At 43.7% G+C, this 18404-nt stretch overlaps 1 protein-coding gene across 1 annotated transcript in view; it reads right to left on the bottom strand.

Moving 5' to 3' along the window:
* The window catches only part of XYLT1 (xylosyltransferase 1), a 164021-nt gene that overhangs the window by 91088 nt on the left and 54529 nt on the right, over positions 1 to 18404 (bottom strand). The gene's annotated exons all lie outside the window — the stretch shown is intronic.

An 18404-nucleotide genomic window follows, 5' to 3' on the forward strand; every position in this document is an offset into this window, starting at 1 on the left:
CTATTCCCTTCATAGAGTTACAATTCCCACAGTTCTCTAGGGAAAGGAATTCATCGCCAAACTACCCTGGGAGTTGAAGCTCAGTGAGGGGAATTTTGTGTGTGTGTGTGTCATAACAACCTGAGCACCCTTAACAACCTGCATTTCCCAGGATTCTTTGGGGGAAGCCATGATGGCTAAAGTGGTACAATAGTGCTTTAAATAGATGGTGTGGATATAGGTTCAGACCCCAGCAGCTGTAAACACTCATTCTCTAGCTTCACCAAGAACGGGTGAAATAATGCGAGTAAGTGTCTCTTCCATTAATTTGCTTTGACATATCTGTATGTCATGGTTTCCATGTTAACTGCCTGGGGAGGTTTTTAAATTTTTATTTTTTTTAAAATAGAGAGAGAAATATATACAATGGTGACTGCAAAATATCTCACTCCTAACCAATTCCTGGAAAAAAATAAGTCATACTGTAGCTCTAATAAACTAAAACTTTCCTCAAACTATGTGAATTTATTAACTGACGGAGCCACTGTTCTCTGGAATCCCCACGGAATGAATATTGGAGACAATTAATATCCATGACGTTAGTAATGTAACGGTACTGCAGCAAAAGAACTCAAGAGAGAGAGTAGAAAAAATAACTTTTTGGGGGTTTGGCTGAATCAATCTTTCTAGTTACAAACAGCCAAGACTGCCAATTATTGCTTATTACTTGTCCCCAGACATTTGATTAGGCTGCAAGAATTACTCTTAACATGAGAAATAACCTTTTTTGAGTTTAACTCATGAACAGAAGCTTTTGTTGGCTCATCCCAGCAAGTTTCTGGTTGAGGGAAGCTAAGCTAGGGTGAACAACACTAATTAAAATGCCTCGGTGTAAAATTAGGGGTTTAAAATAAATATCAGAAACCCATGATATGAAGAGGACTAGGAGGCTGATTTCTTCTACTACTTTTTAATAATGGAAGGCTGATAGATTTATAGGCAATTAACTAGCTGGCACTGAAAGTTTCTCGCTGCTTCACATAGGAGTTACTGCTGCCTCCCTGAGTTCCTTCTTGAAGAAGGGTGGGAGATAAATTATTAATAATAAATTGAAATAACAGCAACAATAATGATGACAGAGATTAGGAACCTGCAGCCCTGTAGATGCTGCTGGACTATGACTTCCAGAATCCCCAGGCAAGCTGGGAGTTGCCCGCAGGAAAGGAGCAGAGAGCAAAAATTACGTACTTTGGCAGACCCTCCAAGTGTCCCTATTTTCCAGGGACAGTCCCAGATTTACAGAAGCTGTCCTGGTTTCCGATTTGATCCTGGAATGTCCCTCTTTTCCTTAGGACATCCCTATTTTCTTTGGAGAAATGTTGGAGAGTATGGAGTTATGTGACCCCTGAGCAAAGGAGATGAGGTACAACCTTTAGAAGACATCTGAAGGCAGCCTTGTATAGGGATGTTTTTAAAATGTTTATGTTTTATTTATGTTGGAGGGCACGCAGAGTGCTCAGGCAACCCAGTCAGACTGGCGGGGTATAAATAATAAAATTATTATTATCATTACTGAATAGGACACCCCTATTTTCATCAGAAAAATGTTGGAGGGTCTGCTTCAGGCATCTAATCCAGCAGCTTGTTTTCACAGTGGACATCCTGGTGCCTGCAGGAAACCTGAAAGACAGTCTCAAGCCCACGAGCCATCTCCCCATCTGTGTTTTCAAGCAACTGGTATTCTGAAGCATGTTGCCTCTGACTGAAAGCATGGTCATTGTGGCTTGGAGCCATTGATAGCCTTCTCCTCCACGAATTTGTCCAATCCCCTTTTAAAGCCATCCAGATTGGTGGCCTTCTCTGCTTCCTGTGTGAGCAAGTTCCAAAGTTTAACGATGAGTGAAGAAATACCATATTTACTCAAATCTAATGCTCACCTTTTTTTGCCAAATTATGATGCGAAAATTAAGGTGGGCATTAGATTTGACTACATTCTCCAGCAAATACTGTTTTTGTTGTTGGTTTCAAGGTTCTGAAATTTGAGGTGCACATTAGATTCAATGGCGCATTAGGATCGAGTAAATATGGAACTTTATCTGTGCTGCATCTTCCAACTTTCAGTTTCTCTGGAGTTCTAGGGTTAAGAGAGAGGGAGAAAACTTTTTCTTTAGCTGCTTTCTCCATACCATACAATATTTTAGAAACCTCTATCATATCACATCACTTCTTTCTTGCCTTTTCTCTAACCTAAAAAGTCCCAAATGCTATAACCTTTCCTCATAGGGGAGTTGATCCGTCCCCTTGATCGTTTTGGTACTTGACCAGTACAAAGTCACTTCCTATGTTCCTCTACTAGTACTCCTTTATGTTTTATAGGCCAGTTTTAAATATATCTGAGCAGCAAGGATTGCGTAAATGGATAGGTGATCCGATAATGGAAAGCAAATGAGTTCCTTGACAGAAGAAACACAAGATATAAATGCACATAAATAAACAAGACAGCTGGGGTTATGCCACCACCATCCCTCTCCCCTTCAGTATATTAGGATAAGGCAGCAGAATACCCAGATCTAAAGTGCATCTCCTTGCTTCATCAGAGCTCTGGATAATTGGTATGCCCAACAGTTCTCTCACCGGCAGCCAGTTTTGTAACAGGTGGCCTTTTCGATCCAAGCAATCTCAAAGTGCTTAGTTTAATCTGGGGATAGGCTTAATATTTCTGTATTTTGCAAGCAATATTATCTGGAAAGGTTAAGCCTGTCAATAAATGTATATTTTAAATACAGCTTATATTTTATCCCATATGTTATAGCTACTGGAGCGAGAGGGCCATTTCAGTGCTATTTCCAAAAAAGAAACAAGCATGGGATGTTACAAATATTACAAATGTTACAAATACACAGTTTACAGTTTTACAAAGCAACAGCAGGCATTGCTACTTGTGGGAAACACAGTGGTATCTCGGGATACAGACGTTTCAGGTTACATACGCTTCAGATTACAGACTCCGCTAACCCAGAAATAGTACCTCGGGTTAAGAAATTTGCTTCAGGATGAGAACAGAAATCGCGCGGTGGCAGCAGGAGGCCCCATTAGCTAAAGTGGGACCTCAGGTTAAGAACAGTTTCAGGTTAAGAACAGACCTCCAGAATGAATTAAGTTTCTTAACCCGAGGTACCACTGTAAAAGTTTCTGCCCTATATGAAAATGGCCAGTGGCTCCGGTTATGGATGACTCATGCATATGCAAAAATGCCACATATTATTACAGTATCAGACCTTATTGGTTGTTCCTCCTTCCCGTGGTTAGCTTCCTTTGAGAGTCTGCTTAACCAGCAAGGAAAACCATGCCTCTTTGATTCCTCTGGGCTCCCTGCTGCCAGAATGAGGCATAACTGAACTGGGTTTGACCAGATTGTTGGACGTGGAAACCCAATTCTGTCTCTCTCCCCCTCCTGCCAGCTTTCCCCCTTTACAAATGTAGTCAGCCAAAACTGTTATGATAACCCCCAAGGCTGTACCGAGCACTGTAGAAAGAGGGGTTTTTGTGTGTGTGGCTACACACAAACACAAAGCACTGCTTCTTGGGAAATACAAAACATTCAACTGGTGTGTCCATGCCAGATTACTAATGCATGCACCTCCTACACACAGTGCAGGAGTCCAGGCCACGGTTGGCACAAGGGAAGCAATGATTTGGCCCCAATGTTTGCAATTATCTCGTTAAAAAAAGGGGGAAGGGTGGAATACAAAATTGTTCCTAAGCCCCACAGCTGGAAATTGCAGGGGCTCTTTTCCCCAGCTGGCACATCCTGAATGCCATTTCACATTAAAGGCACAGGAGAGGCATTCTGGGAAGACAGAGGGTCACAGCCAGAAACTGGATTAATAGACACTGCAAAAAATATGCATAAGGTTGAAGAAACTGAGTATGTTTAGCCTGGATAAGAGAAGACGGAGTCGGTAGTGGAGGTGGGAATGACAGCATTCAAATACCCAAAGGGCTGTCCCACTCAAGAGAGCAAATACGGTTAAGACAAATCTAAAAGCATACAAAATAGACACTCATGGCAGAGTCCCATTTAGTCAGCTGGGAACGCCTGTCGAAACAAAAATGTATTCAGCTGCTTCCGAAAAGCTCAGATAGTGGGTGCCTTGTTGTATTTCAGCAGAAATGCTATTCCACACAACAGGGGCAGCCACACTGCTCTGGGTTACTGAGGAGTGGTCTTCTGAGATCTTTGGGACTTGCAGAAGAAAATCTCCTATACAGTGGTACCTCTGGTTACATACTTAATTCGTTCCGGAGGTCCGTTCTTAACCTGAAACTGTTCTTAATCTGAAGCACCACTTTAGCTAATGGGGCCTCCTGCTGCCGCCGCACTGCCAGATCACAGTTTCTGTTCTCATCCTGAAGCAAAGTTCTTAACCTGAAGCACTATTTCTGGGTTAGCGGAGTCTGTAACCTGAAGCGTATGTAACCTGAGGTACCACTGTACTTCCTTAATGTGCATAAGAGACAGAAAGGTGGGTTTCAGTTGGAAATTAGGAGAAACATCTCAATGATCAGCTCAGCAAAGGAAGCAATTACCTAGTGGTGTGGTGGGCTCTCCCTTGCAGGAGGTTTCAAACAGAGGCTGGGCAGCCATCTGGCAGGGGTGTGCCAGCTCTGGATTTCCGGCACAGAGTAGGACATTGGACTAGCAGCCAGGGAACCTTTGGCAGTACTCTTGGATGCTCAGGTAGCTGCTGTGCCCAGAAATGCCCTTTACACAACCTCAGCTGCAGAAACCAGGTCTAGCCACTGTTGATGTATGCCAGGGATGGAGGAGCCCTGGAAAGCTTAGGCTTACTGTTGGCACCAATGACAACAAACCCATTGGGATCAGCTGTGCTACAGACTTCCCCACTGAGAACTACACTGATTTGCTGTAAGCACAAATAACCCTTTGCACTGCCAGTTTTAATTCAAGCCTGCAATGCAAAGGACACTCCTCTGCAGGTGCTTGCAAAGGAAAACCTTTACGATGGGTCACCTGGCATTGCTGTGATGTCAAGTGATTCACAGGTGGGAGTCTCTGCTCACCTGTCAAAATGGCCCACAGGGGTTGGAGGAGGTCTGGCCCCGCTAAGATTACGGCAATGCACCCTATGTGGGCCTGACCCCCACATAAAATAAGGCAGCACGGGCAATTTTTGGCAGGGCTCTTAAAGCAGTTGTGCAATGGGGATTCTCTGTTTAAGCCATGGCGAATGCTGGGTTGCACTTCAGGGCAGCATCAACTGAGCTGGAGTACAGCAAATGCACTATTGCAGAGCAGAGTTGTATTTGTGGTCTGTGTCCCTTTTGTGTGGTAACTGCCCAACCACACATCTCTACAGGACAGGATTCACTGAGAGTGACCCAAAACATAATGCCAAACCATGGTTTCCCAGAATTCTCAACCAACAGGCTCGGACAAGCCATGCTTTATGAGCATCTGCTCAAAAAGGATCTGAAGCCGTGGTTTGAAGTTTGTTTGCAATCCATATTTGGGGAAATCAGTGCCAGCACCCTCAACTGACAAACCCTGGTTTGAGACATTGCTCTACCAGGGGATTATTAATCTTGGGAGATTATGAAGAAAGACAGGGTGAAAGGTAAAGAGCAAAAACTATGGATTGTATGTCTCTGTGGAACACTTGGCATGGTATGGAATCTACTGCTACTGCAAACCATGGTTTGACAATGCATTTGAACCAGCCCATTAGTGAAATTATGCCCTTCTAATGAGGCGTGTAGGTGTCCCCTTCAGGCTGTTTAAATTGACAGAGAATCATAGAATTCACAGAATCATAGAGCTGGAAGGGACCCTGAGGATCATCTAGTCCAACCCGCTGCACTGCAGGAATATGCAGTTGTCCCACAGGGGGATCGAACCTGCAACCTTGGCATTATCAGCACCATGCTCCAACCAACTGAGTTATTTGCAAGACCTGGCTGACATGGCCAGCAGTTCCTTCCTTTGTTACCAGAATGTTGTGCAAAGCCTGATTCTGTTGCTGCATTGGATTGGTGCCGAAAGCTTCTGCTGCTCCTACATGAATTTGGATGGTGGTAAGGATGATTGGGAAGACAGGAGTGCCTGGCGTGCTCTGGTCCAGGGGGTCATGAAGAGTCGGACATGACTAAACGACTAAACAACAAGGATGATTGGATTTTGGGCATCCAGTTGACATTTTCTGAGCATTTCTGTTGAAAGGGGGGCAGAATGTGGGGAATTAATGCAACATGCCAATAACTTTTCATAGTTGTGTGCTATCCCTTTTGCCGGGAGAACTGACCCACTGCTTTTGCATTAGCTTTTGAGCTTTATGTATTGTTTGATAAACGGCTTAACGTTCTCCCCTTTCTGCCCTGCACAAATATGAGTAATCGTGTGCATTGGACGAGACATGAAGGCATATATTTGGGAAAGCAATTTACAGCCTTTTTACATCAATATCTTTTATATTGCACCGTTGTTTATGCATGTTAAGCGTTGCTGCCGTCCCTGGGAATTCCAAGGTGAGCTAGGTTTGTAAATCTAGCCGTCCCATTTTATGAGAGGATGTGTGCTCAAATACTTTCAAGCAATGTTAAGTGCGGCACCTTGTGCCACACACACACACAAGAATGTAAATATTGTTCATGCAACATTAGTAATATGTATTTTAAACTCTGATCCCCCAAAATGCAGTACTGTATTGCACTTGAGAGAATCATAGGATTGGAGGAAGTCTTACAGACCACCACACATTCAGATGTGGGTAATACTATATTAGTTTTCCCGATTATAATGCTAGTGCTTCTGACCCATTTTCTTATGTTCCATCCTCACTGCAGTAGCTGTCTATGGAACTGTGGCTTTTTGACCGATATACTGGAACAGCATACATGTCTTATAAACCAATGGACAGGGTGTGACACAACAATCGGTGTCATTGGACAATGTCACTTGTTGTTGTTTAGTCATTTAGTCGTGTCTGACTCTTCGTGACCCCATGGACCAGAGCACGCCAGGCACTCCTGTCTTCCACTGCCTCCTGCAGTTTGGTCAAACTCATGCTGGTAGCTTCACGAACACTATCCAACCACCTCGTCCTCTGTCGTCCCCTTCTCCTTGTGCCCTCCATCTTTCCCAACATCAGGGTCTTTTCCAGGGAGTCTTCTCACCTCATGAGGTGGCCAAAGTATTGGAGCCTCAGCTTCAGGATCTGTCCTTCCAGTGAGCACTCAGGGCTGATTTCCTTAAGAATGGAGAGATTTGATCTTCTTGCAGTCCATGGGACTCTCAAGAGTCTCCTCCAGCACCATAATTCAAAAGCATCAATTCTTCGGCAATCAGCCTTCTTTATGGTCCAGCTTTCACTTCCATACATCACTACTGGGAAAACCATAGCTTTTACTATACGGACCTTTGTTGGCAAGGCGATGTCTCTGCTTTTTAAGATGCTGTACTACTCCCCCATTTTTTTCTGCACATGTCTACTTCTGTTCCCCCCTGATTCCTCCAAGAAAACAGCAGGGAAGAATCATATGCCAGTATAACACCCCAAATTTTGTCCCTCTGTTCCAGCAATTTTCTGGGTTAAGCAGCTGCAAATATGTTTTTTTCTGGAATCAAATAACATGGAAATAAACTCCAACCATGCGCTATATTCCATTAGTTCTCCAGAAGTGGCTTTGATGTCATGTGGAAGTTCACATGCCACGCACAAATGGAGAAACTGAATAAACTGCCTTGTGAAGCAGTCCAAATCCAGCCTTCTGCTTACTTCATGAAATCCAGAAGTAAAAATGCCCTTGTCCCCAGCCTCCTCTTGAAGAACTCCTGCAAGTCCTTGATTCCATCACCTAACTGAAGGGATGCCAAACTTTATGGACCAGTGGGAAGATTTCAAATTTTGAGAGAGTCCTGTGGATGCCAATCAGAAAGCAGCTGCGATGGGAGTGCGGCCTAACACAACATAGCCGCCATGGAGGGCATGTTTTCACTCAAAATTAGAGAGCAGCTTTCCCCATAATTGCATTTCCATATTAGAAAATGCTTAACCTGCGGAATTTGCCTGCCATGCAGCTGTTAAAGGCACAAGAATCAGGGCTTTTTTAAGCCAGAACTTGCCGGAACTCAGTCCCGGCATCTCTCAGGTGGGTGCCATTGCCATAATAAGAGAACAAGGGAGGTGTTCATGGTGAATTCTGGCATCTCTTTCTCTAGAAAAATAGCACTGACAAGAACACAGTTTTCCTCCAACACCAACCCATTGCCATCCTGTATCCACTAACCTGGGAGGAAGCCCCATTAAACACAGAGACTCATTTATGAGCAGACATGTACACCATTGTACTATAAATTAACTGTACAGTACGGTGAATTCTTAATGAGTGTCTGGCTTTCAACTGCTGTTTAAGCCTCTCGGCAAAGTTTTCAAATTTGCCTTTTGGGAGGAATGGGATTCTCCACCCACCCTCACTTATCGCAAAGCAGCAATTGCAGGAAACAACTTCTAGGGACTACCTGATCTCAGTCGAAGCCACCACAGAAAAGCTGCATCCTAAGTGCGAGGGGAAAAGGAAGGGCAACCAGAAAGAGGAAAAGTGCACAAAAGAAGAGGGGGGAAAAGCAGACCTTTGGGACACCAGGGATTCCTATTGTCTGGCATCCAAACAACTCATTGGAAGTAGCTTTCCTTAGCCGAATGATCTTTGCAGTTTTTTTGGGGGGGGGGCTGGGAGGAGGAGAGGAACTACACATGCAGCTCATAACAGGACTGAATAAACTTAATACCAGCCACATGTAAAATTGGCACAGCCTGAATTGAGCCTGATCCATCCATCCCTAGAGGCACGTGCAGCCAAAAGGCTCATTCCCCTCTTGGCTTATTAAGCTGATTGTCCAGACACGGTCAGTAGCAGTGCCAACGATTTTGAGTGCTCCACGAGGCTCTATTGCTCGCAATACTCAGCGTTTGGCATTTAAAAGGGTGAGGGAGAGTCACAATCCATCTTCATAGCTTAGTCACCTAATTGGCTGCTGAGAGTTGGCTGTCTCCCTGCCTTTTCTTCTCCCTTTCTACTTTCCTGCTTATGAATTGTCCAAAAGGCCCTTTAAGTGAAATTGGATAGGCTGCAAAGTGTTGGTTTCATCTGTTTTTGCGTGTGCGTTTGTTTTGTTTGCAGTTTAATCAGTACGATCCAGATGCCCGTGTGAGGAAACCGGAGCTCGATTTTTAATTATCTCTACTTTGCCTGAGTTAGGAATTCCCGGTAGTGCTGTCTGCAAAAAAGATGCCAAAACCCGCATTGTTCTTTAATTAGCTGTTGTAATTGTTTCAGCCTAATCTCCGTGATTAGCAGCAGCATTAAATACAGCAGTAAGAATAGACCTGCTCTCTTTGTGCTGCCCTGGTAAGCACACGCCTTCTCCCTTCTGGTAAGGGACATAATATAAAATCAATTAGGATGCCAACCGGCCTTTGATTGGAAAAATGATTAAGACCAGCTACCATGAAGTGCAGATGGCTTTGTGGAGTTGCTTTATGGGCACCCTTCCACCACCGGGGTGGCTTTATAGCCTTGGGGATTTGTGGGCTGGAACAAGAAGGAAGCATGCAGAGGTCTCTTTATGATATTTGCTTCCTCCATACAGGTTGGAGCAAAAAGCCACCATTGTCAAAGGCAGTCCACCTGTGAATGTGAGTAGCTGGAAACCACAGGAGGGGAGAGGGCTGTTGCATTCAGGTGCTGCTTGTGGGCTTCCCAAAGGCATCTGGTTGGCCACAGTGAGAATGGGATGCTAGGCTAGATGGGATACTGACCTGACGCAAGGGACTCTTCTTGGGTTCTTAAGGTTGATGGGGAAGGGAGAGCTGGGTCACATCACTGGCCCAGCCTTTTGACTTCAGCACCACTGGAAGAGGCAACTCCATGTGATCTGGAGCCCTGATTGCACAGAGGAGGCTGCACAAATACAATTCAGACCTTCACCAAAGGATGGACCTCCAGCCAGGCATGGAGCTGGTGGATCGGATGGAGTGGTGGATACAGTCATTTGTAAAAGAAGACACTAACCGATGGCTAAATATTGCACTGTACGTATGTAAAAATCTATCACACCCCCCCATCTCCTTCTTAGTCCAATATCTGCAAGTGATGAAGCAGAAGCTTGCTTACAAGAGCTTCCATTATAATAAACCAATTAGCTAAAGCCCTCGTTGACCTGAAGCGTGCGTGTTGACCCCAGAACGCCCACACTGGTGCCATCTCGTTGGAAGCTGCCAATATCCCCTTCTGAAGCTTAGGGCAGAGGTGGGTAGGCATTAGGCTTGCAGGATTCACCTTGCTACTTGCTAGAAACTGCAGATTAGGGATGGGTGGATCTGTCTATTTTCATTTCTCATTTCCCCAAACTTAATTTCAGTTCTGCACACTTCCACACCAGCTTGTGATTATTTTTTTTAAGTTCTCATGAAATTTCATCAATATTGCCATAAGAATTTCTTCCAGAATATACAGTTGTATGCAATTTTGTCTAAAATACACATTTTAATTTTTTTTTACACAGCAATTTCCCCAAATGTAACGTATTTCCAAGCTCAGGCGCCCTATATCTGCACTTTCTGGAAACAAGTGAAGACAGTTCACATTGTCTCCATATGCAGACAAAAATATATGGACAGCGGCATTAATAGAAAAGTTCACTAAACACCTGAAAGCCCTGAGGGGTAAACAAAATGCAGATGACTTTATAAAAACTTGGTATCCCTTCACTATTTTTCAATGGACAATTCTGCAGTGCGGCATCTTCAACACATAGACCTGCAGCTCTGGAACAACATCTTCCATTAAAAACACCGCTCCGCTCTCGCGTCAGGGAGAGAGATGGAGGGATTACAGGGAAATGCTATTGTAACTTGTTACGTGTATCTTCTTAGCTGTATAATTTCAAAAAAACGAAATAAAAATATTTATAGTAAAAAAGGACATTTTGTTCAAACAGGCTTTTATCAAGCTAGATAAATGGGACTTAGTCGAAAGGGTCTGCTTTGTATGGATTTAATATTATGTTAGATGTTGTTGTTGTTTAATCTCAAGACTTCATGATGAAGTTTAAACAGCCCTCCAGTAATAAAATGAAAAGGAAAAGGAAAAGTATAAAACAACAACAAAACCAGAGTTCACAGCCCCAACTGCATCTTCTGCCAATTTCTGACGAGTGAAATACAGACTTCCTATGCAAACTTCTTGTCATTTTTCTATCAGTAGCTGCCCCTTTGACCATATCACAGGGAGTCTTAGGGTTTGTCTTTAAATATCTGGTTCCACAAAGTAATGTTTATTCTAATTCCTAGAAAAAAAACCTGACTTACAAAATTAAGAGTATCTCTGGATGCAGCTGAACCTATGGAGTTTGCCTCCATTTGTCGGCCATTTGTTACCTTTATGAAAGGTCTATTATGGAGATGGAAAGTCCCAATGAAATACGGCTTTATTTTTGTATTCATAGCATTTATTTTGTTCTTTTTCTGTATCGGGTCAGTTTTTGTTGTTAACATTCAATTCAGCATGTAGTCTCTTGAGAATGTACTTTATTTTATGAGGTAATGGCTGTTTTTGTGTTTTTTTAACCGCTTCTAATAATCTAATGTGTAAATTGCCTCATGACTGTTGCTTGGAAGGCAATTAAGAAAACGACAATAATAGTCGTGACAAGAGCTTAACCCCACAGTTCCTTGGGTGGAAACTGTGACTTCCACCTTCTCCAACGGCTGCAGAGAGGATGCCAGTTCTGAGGCTTTGCCTCCAACACAACAACTCCAAGCCACATGTCCTTGTGAGGCTGCGACACAAGCAACTTGCCAAAGGTCACATTAAAAAGTCGCCATTCGAAGCAGGATTTAGACGGCACCCTGGCTGGCAAGTCGAAATAAGATGATAATGCTCCCAGTTTAATATCATTCTGACAGTTTTAAAAGGTCAAACTGTGAAGAATGCTGTATGTGCTCAAACTCTTTGATTGGGATAAATGAATTTTTTTTATTTAAAAAAATGTGGTGGGCGGCCGGGGGGGGGGGGGGGAGAGACTTCTGCCAGTCATCAGTTTGATGCCAAAAATAAAAGGTGGCGACCTCCATTTCTTCCAGCTCTCAAGTGACACGTTTCTGGGTTTTCAAAGTCAAAAGAAAAAGGCAGCTTTGAAAGGTTACCATGAAGCCGATCTGGAGCTTACTGATAAAACTTAATTGATTTGTTGCCGCTTTATTATCAAGATTTGAGGTATCAGCTTTCTATAAAGTTATTTTCAGGTTCTACAGAAGCAGGGGCTATGTAACTTTGAAAGTTTACACGACCCACAGCTGTCCTATTAGGCTGCGTACAAACTATTCATTTGAAAAGCATGACTTCTGCCAAAGAATCCTGGGAACTGTGGTTAATCCCCCACAGAGCTATAACTCACAGTACCCTGAATAAACTACAATTCCCATGGTTCTTTGGGGCAAGTCCTGCATGCAGCCTTCTTGAGCTTTGGCCATGGTTCAAATGTTTCCTTGGCTATAAAGATTTTGCATGGACAGGAGGAGTCTCCCCAACCCCAGGCAACCCCCGAGTGGAATACTGACTCAAGACAACATGCTATGGGATTAAAATTGGCCACAACTTTATTAAGGTTCAGATGTAGGGAGAACTTGGCTCAGGCATTGGGCGTTTATCTTTCCCAGTCCCCAGCCGGGACTCTGGGAGACATCAGGGTTATCCAGAATGTGTGGGGATTGGGCTGGCTCTGGAGAACATATGTTCAAGCAGAGAGCCCGCCCCCCGTTTTGCCACAATCACAGGGGAGAGCAATGACAACCTCTTGGCGTATGGCCAATGCCTCCTCAAGACCCCTTTAACAGGGAACCCTGGGATCACTGCCACAAGGGGGGGGTCCACCGCTTTATGTCCCCCCCTTTAGGAAGATAGTCTAAAGGATTCCGCCCAAGGCCTGAAACTGCCAAAGTTGTGATGTTTTGCTACGGGAAAGGCAAAACCTGCCAATGCAGGAAAATTCCTTTCCGACCCTTCAACAGCGACCATGATGTAGCAGCGCCTGCGTACCTGTGGAGAAGAGGCTAACCTAAACCATGGATGGGGAACTGTGGCCCTCCAGATGTTATAACTTCTGTCATCCCTGATCCACACAGCCCACCTGTGAGTCAACTGTTGTTGGGGTCTGCCTATGGCGCAAACTGATTCTGGTAGACTCCAGCACCTGACTCCTGAAAGAGGGTGCTGTGGCCCATCAGCCCCTAAACTGGATTTCTGATCCAAGATCCCTTAAGAGATCAGGAAGGGCACTCCTCCTCACTAATGTTGCAGCCTAATGCCTCTTCTGCCAATAGAACATTGTGAAGATTGCTATAACATACCCAGCGTGCACACTGATTGGCTCCTAAGTTCCCGCACAAATTCTCAGTCTCACATGCAAATGCAAAGCATTTCCTGCCATATGGGAGACTGAGACACTGGCTGCTCTCTCCCTCCACTGCTGGGTGGCAAAGGCCAATCCCTGGGAACATGGAATTATAAACTGATTGATGTGGTAGACTTTACTGATTATTATACTGAGTAATATTTCAAAAAATAATTTCTTTTACCAGATATCAGTGTCTTGATATTTATGTCTACTGTCTTATTATTATGAACAGTTTCAGTTTATTCCATTGTTCTGTGTATATTGTGGTGTAATTGTTTCACAGGCTGATGTGTTCATTGCTGTTACACGTTTGTCAGTTTTGATGAAAATTGCCTTGAGCATAATAATAAAAATGGAAAGGGAGAATATTTATGAAACTGACGTTAATAAGACTTCTGGAAGCATCAACGAGTTGGGAGTTAATACTATATCATTGTAAAATTTTCCAGTAAATCCAATTTATTAGTCTAATAGTACAAACTGCATGGTTAACTGCTGCCTTTCACTCATCCACCCACACCCCTTGCTGGCAACATATTCTAGATCAGCAATGGCCTGATAATCACTAACTCATCTGGAGAGTAGATAATGGAAGACCTAAAGGAAAGCCATCAACTGATTTGATTTTTTCTTGCATTTACTTTGAAGAACATGGGAAGCTGCCATATACATACAAAGCCAGACTACTGGTCTATCTACCTCCGTACAATCTATACCTGTGTTTCCCAAACTTGGGTCTCCAGGTTTCTTTGGATTACAACTCCCATCATCCCTAGCTAGCAGGACCAGTGGTCAGGGATGATGGGAACTATAGTCCAAAATCGGCTGGATACCCAAGTTTGGGAAATCCTGGTCTACACTGATTGACAGTGGCTCTGCAGGGTTACAGACAGAGATTTTCCCAGCCCTACCAGGAGATGCTGGGACTGAACCAGGGACCTTCTGCATGTAAGGCAGATGCACCACCACTGTGCAACAACCCTTTGCCCCAAACATGGCCAACAGCAAACTAAAGCTGGTGGACAATTAGCAATGTCCCATGATGCTCTTATCCTGAAATTGCTGCTCACAAGTATTGGACATACGGATTATAAGAGGAGTTATGAAATCAGATTTCTTTTTATCCACCCTTCCTTTCCAGTCCTTTAGCACAGGGGCAGCCAGTGCCCTTCAAGTGCTGTTGGACTGTGACACCCGTCATGGCATCACAGAATTGTAGAGCTGAAAGGGACCCAAACGGTCATCTTTGTGCAATGCCCTGCAATGCAGCAAAACAGCTAAACAATCCCTGTCAGGTAGCCATCCAACCTCTGCTTAAAAACCTCCAAGGAAGGAGAGCCCACCACCTTCCAAGATAGTCCATTCCACTGTCAACAGCTCTTACCATCAGAAAGCTCTTCCTGATGTTTAGTCAGAATCATCTTTCTTGTGATTTGAATCCAGTGGTTTGGGTTCTACCCTCTGGAACAGCAGAAAACAAGCTTGCTCCATCTCCATGTGACAGCCGTTTAGGTATTTGAAGATGGCTTTCATGTCACCTCTTGGTCTCCTCTTATCCAGGCTAAACATACCTAGCTCCCTCAACTGTTCCTGATAAGGTTTGTTTTCCAGACCCTTGATCTTCTTGGTTGCCCTCATCTACATACATTCCAGCTTGTCAACATCCTTCTTAAAACTCTGGTGCCCAGAACTGGACTCAGGACTCCAAGTGATACTATTACTTCCCTTGATCTGGTACACAAAACCATTAGCTTTTTTTCACTGTTGCATCACTGTTGACTCATGTCAAACACTAAGACCCCTAGGTCCTTTTCACCTGAACTCCTGCCACACCAGGTGTCCCCCATCCTATATTTATGCATCGCAGCCGACCACTGCTGATGCTGCCTGGGGATGATGGGAGTTGGAGTCCAACAATATCTAGAAGGCATCATGCTTACTATTCCTGGCTTAGTACCACCATCATTCCTCAAACTTCTGCAGCCAGAGGCAATAGGGCTTTACAACCTTTCAAGAATCAGTTGCATTCAGAGCATGGACAATAGCCCTGGCTGAAAAGCTGACGTGCCAGATTCGTGAGACCAAAGGGAATTCTAACCCCCATCTTTGCTATAATGTGTGGCAAACATTTTTGGATTATATGCATCAAGAACATTGTGTTTATAACCTCCTGAGATCTCATGGCAATATGCCGGGGGGGAAACCGGAGTGACTGTAAGAATTTGATACAATATTTTAAAGCAAAGTGGTTGATGTGTTGTGCAATATGGTGTTTTGTGTGTGATGTGGAAAATTAATAGATTTACATTAGATATTGCTACACGCACACAAACACACAAAAAATCAGCTGCATCGAACATTTCAAACCTGCTATGTGCTCTTCTTTTCAAAACATACACACATGGGAGTAAGTGCAATAGTTTAAGTCAGAACCTAATGCAGAGTTTGCTTGACAGCCATGGGAGATTTCCTCCTCCGTACTTTCTGCTGCCAGCTTTGAACATGAGAAATATGGCTTCAGAAAAGAAGAAGAAAATGCAGCAAAAAACAAATCTTTTTGCCTCCGATGATCATCTCTCTTGATGCTCAAACTCTGGCCCTTTCACAACATGCAAAACACGATCATTTGAGTTTTGTCTCCCCGGTAAGCCCTCCTTGATCTCAGTTCCTGCTTTTGAACTGCTTTGACTCGGTCTCAGCACCGCAAGGTACAAAGACGGCGCACATGAAAAGCTGTTTCCCGGCCCCCGTAATAGATCTCAAATAAAAGAGACTAGCAAAACAGTTGGCTGAGAAGTCCCAGCTCTGAAACACACCCAGCAATTCCCCCATTTGCTCTTATCCATATGTAGAACCACACACTTAATCTCTATCTTAATTATTTAAGAACAGGTGTGCATGTGTGAGTGTATAAGCACAGTTTCTTCTGCCTGCTGGAAATATTTATGTCCTCCTGGGAAAAAAGTGTGTGTGGGGGGGGGGGACCACAGAGTCTTTGAAAGCCAGCTGGCATTCGCCTTGGCACTCACTTAGCAAGGAATTAATACGCATGAAGGCTGAACTACATTCGGGTTGGGGAAGGCAAATTAGAAGGGCAGATGCCAAAGACATTTTATACACGCTCTGTGGCTAAATGGAAAACCACAGGCCTCAGGCTTGGCAATTCCTGACTTTTAAAATGCTTGATGTCTACTGTAGTCAACTGTATGCATGCACACATACATGCGCACACTACCTAGCTGTGTTCAGGGAGGAACTGAGGCAGGAAAGATTTACCAATCTCGGTGAGATTGGGTGCCATTTTGGCTCCCTTTCCCCAAACCACCACCATTAGCAATCATGTGACCAATTGGATAACTGGCATTTTTTACAGTTGCCACATGACTTTTGTTCCCCGCTTCCAAGGAATCCAAGCCACAGTGTGGCAGCGGGACCTACTCTCTGGAATTCCCTGCCCATTGATCTCACTACACGCATTTTTGCACACATTTATTGGGCTGGAGAACAGCATTGGAAAATGCAAATAATTTCCTGTTTTGAAGGATGCTTGCATTGTACTGTTCCAGAAAGTGTGAATTATTAGGCAGGTTCACTGTTATATTCAAATTAAATTGAATTTGTCCCCCATTCCTAAGAGGCATGCTGCTCTTAACCCCCCCCCCCTTTTTTTGGTTTCTAAAGTAGGTTTACACTGCCTTGAATCATGTTCTCAGGGTGGTTTTAAAAAAATGAATAAAATGATTAACAACAACACACCCACTACACCCACTGATGACAAAATAAACTGAGGTCACAAAATCACAAAAGTAGCATCGGCAGAATCACTTGGCAGAACTGAAATCACATCTAAAAAGCTTTGGAAAGGTCTTTGCCCGGTTGTTTTTACTCAATGATGAGGTAAAGTTGTGGTAGACACCACTCCCACCAGTACACTTTTTAAAAGCCATTCTATGCACAAGCTGCAACCATCCTCTTCCCTCTTCAACAGGCGGCTATGAAATAGCCACAGAAAACCACACAAGCCAAGTTCCTTTTAACAACCTCTAAAACCTACTGCCCATGGGCAAAAGGTGAAGCAGTTTAACAGCAGCTTCACTGTGGACTGTAGCTAGCACTCAGCTTCCATGAGCTGCTGCTGTGACATCACAGCAGCTAAGCCAATGGCATAAAAAGAAGATCTGTCAATAAGAGTTAAAGGTTGTAGGCAACTCAGAGAAGATCTGCTGAAATTAAGTTTGTGAAGGCCACTAATTTCAATGGGTCTACTCTCAGTAGGACTAGCTTTGGATACCACCCTAAGAGATCAGGAGGCAAGGGCAGAAATACTTATTCTAGCTGCCAACGATATCAGACACACTTGAGGCAAACGGATTAAATCTGTGCCATCTCGCTGCATCCCTGTCACCAAGATAATTGTCACCCCCCCAATCAAAGAAATGAAGAAGGGAATTTAATGACACCATCACACAAAGGGCTGCAAATATATGACTCAGTCATTTATAGAAGCCTGATGAAATTGTTTTGTTGTTTATAGAGTTTGTATGGATGGTTTTATTGTTTCAGAGTTTGCTGAACTGATTTTATTATGCCTAGAGCTTGTGTGTCTGTCTTGTACTCTGTTCTCCCCACTCTTACCCACTTCAATGGCTTTATGGTGCAAAGTGGTCCAAAATTTTGTTTAATAAATAATAAATAAACTGAACATGTCTCTCACTGAATATGTGAAAGACTTCCCATCGTGGTGACCTTAAAAGCAATGTCTGACACACGATGCATTTTTTTTACACTGAAGGTGAAAATCTGAAAAGAGACGCCATTGTCTTCCTTCCCAACGTGCCATCTGTCTGGGAGGATGAGCAAAGAAATAAAGAGACGATACAGAAAGTGCAGTACAAATAGGTTGCTTCACCTCCAAGGTGGGAATGACATCCTTAGAACTGACAAAATG

The sequence above is a fragment of the Podarcis liolepis genome (genome assembly GCF_965112155.1).
Source record: "Podarcis liolepis genome assembly, chromosome: 14".
NCBI classification, from domain to species: domain Eukaryota; kingdom Metazoa; phylum Chordata; class Lepidosauria; order Squamata; family Lacertidae; genus Podarcis; species Podarcis liolepis.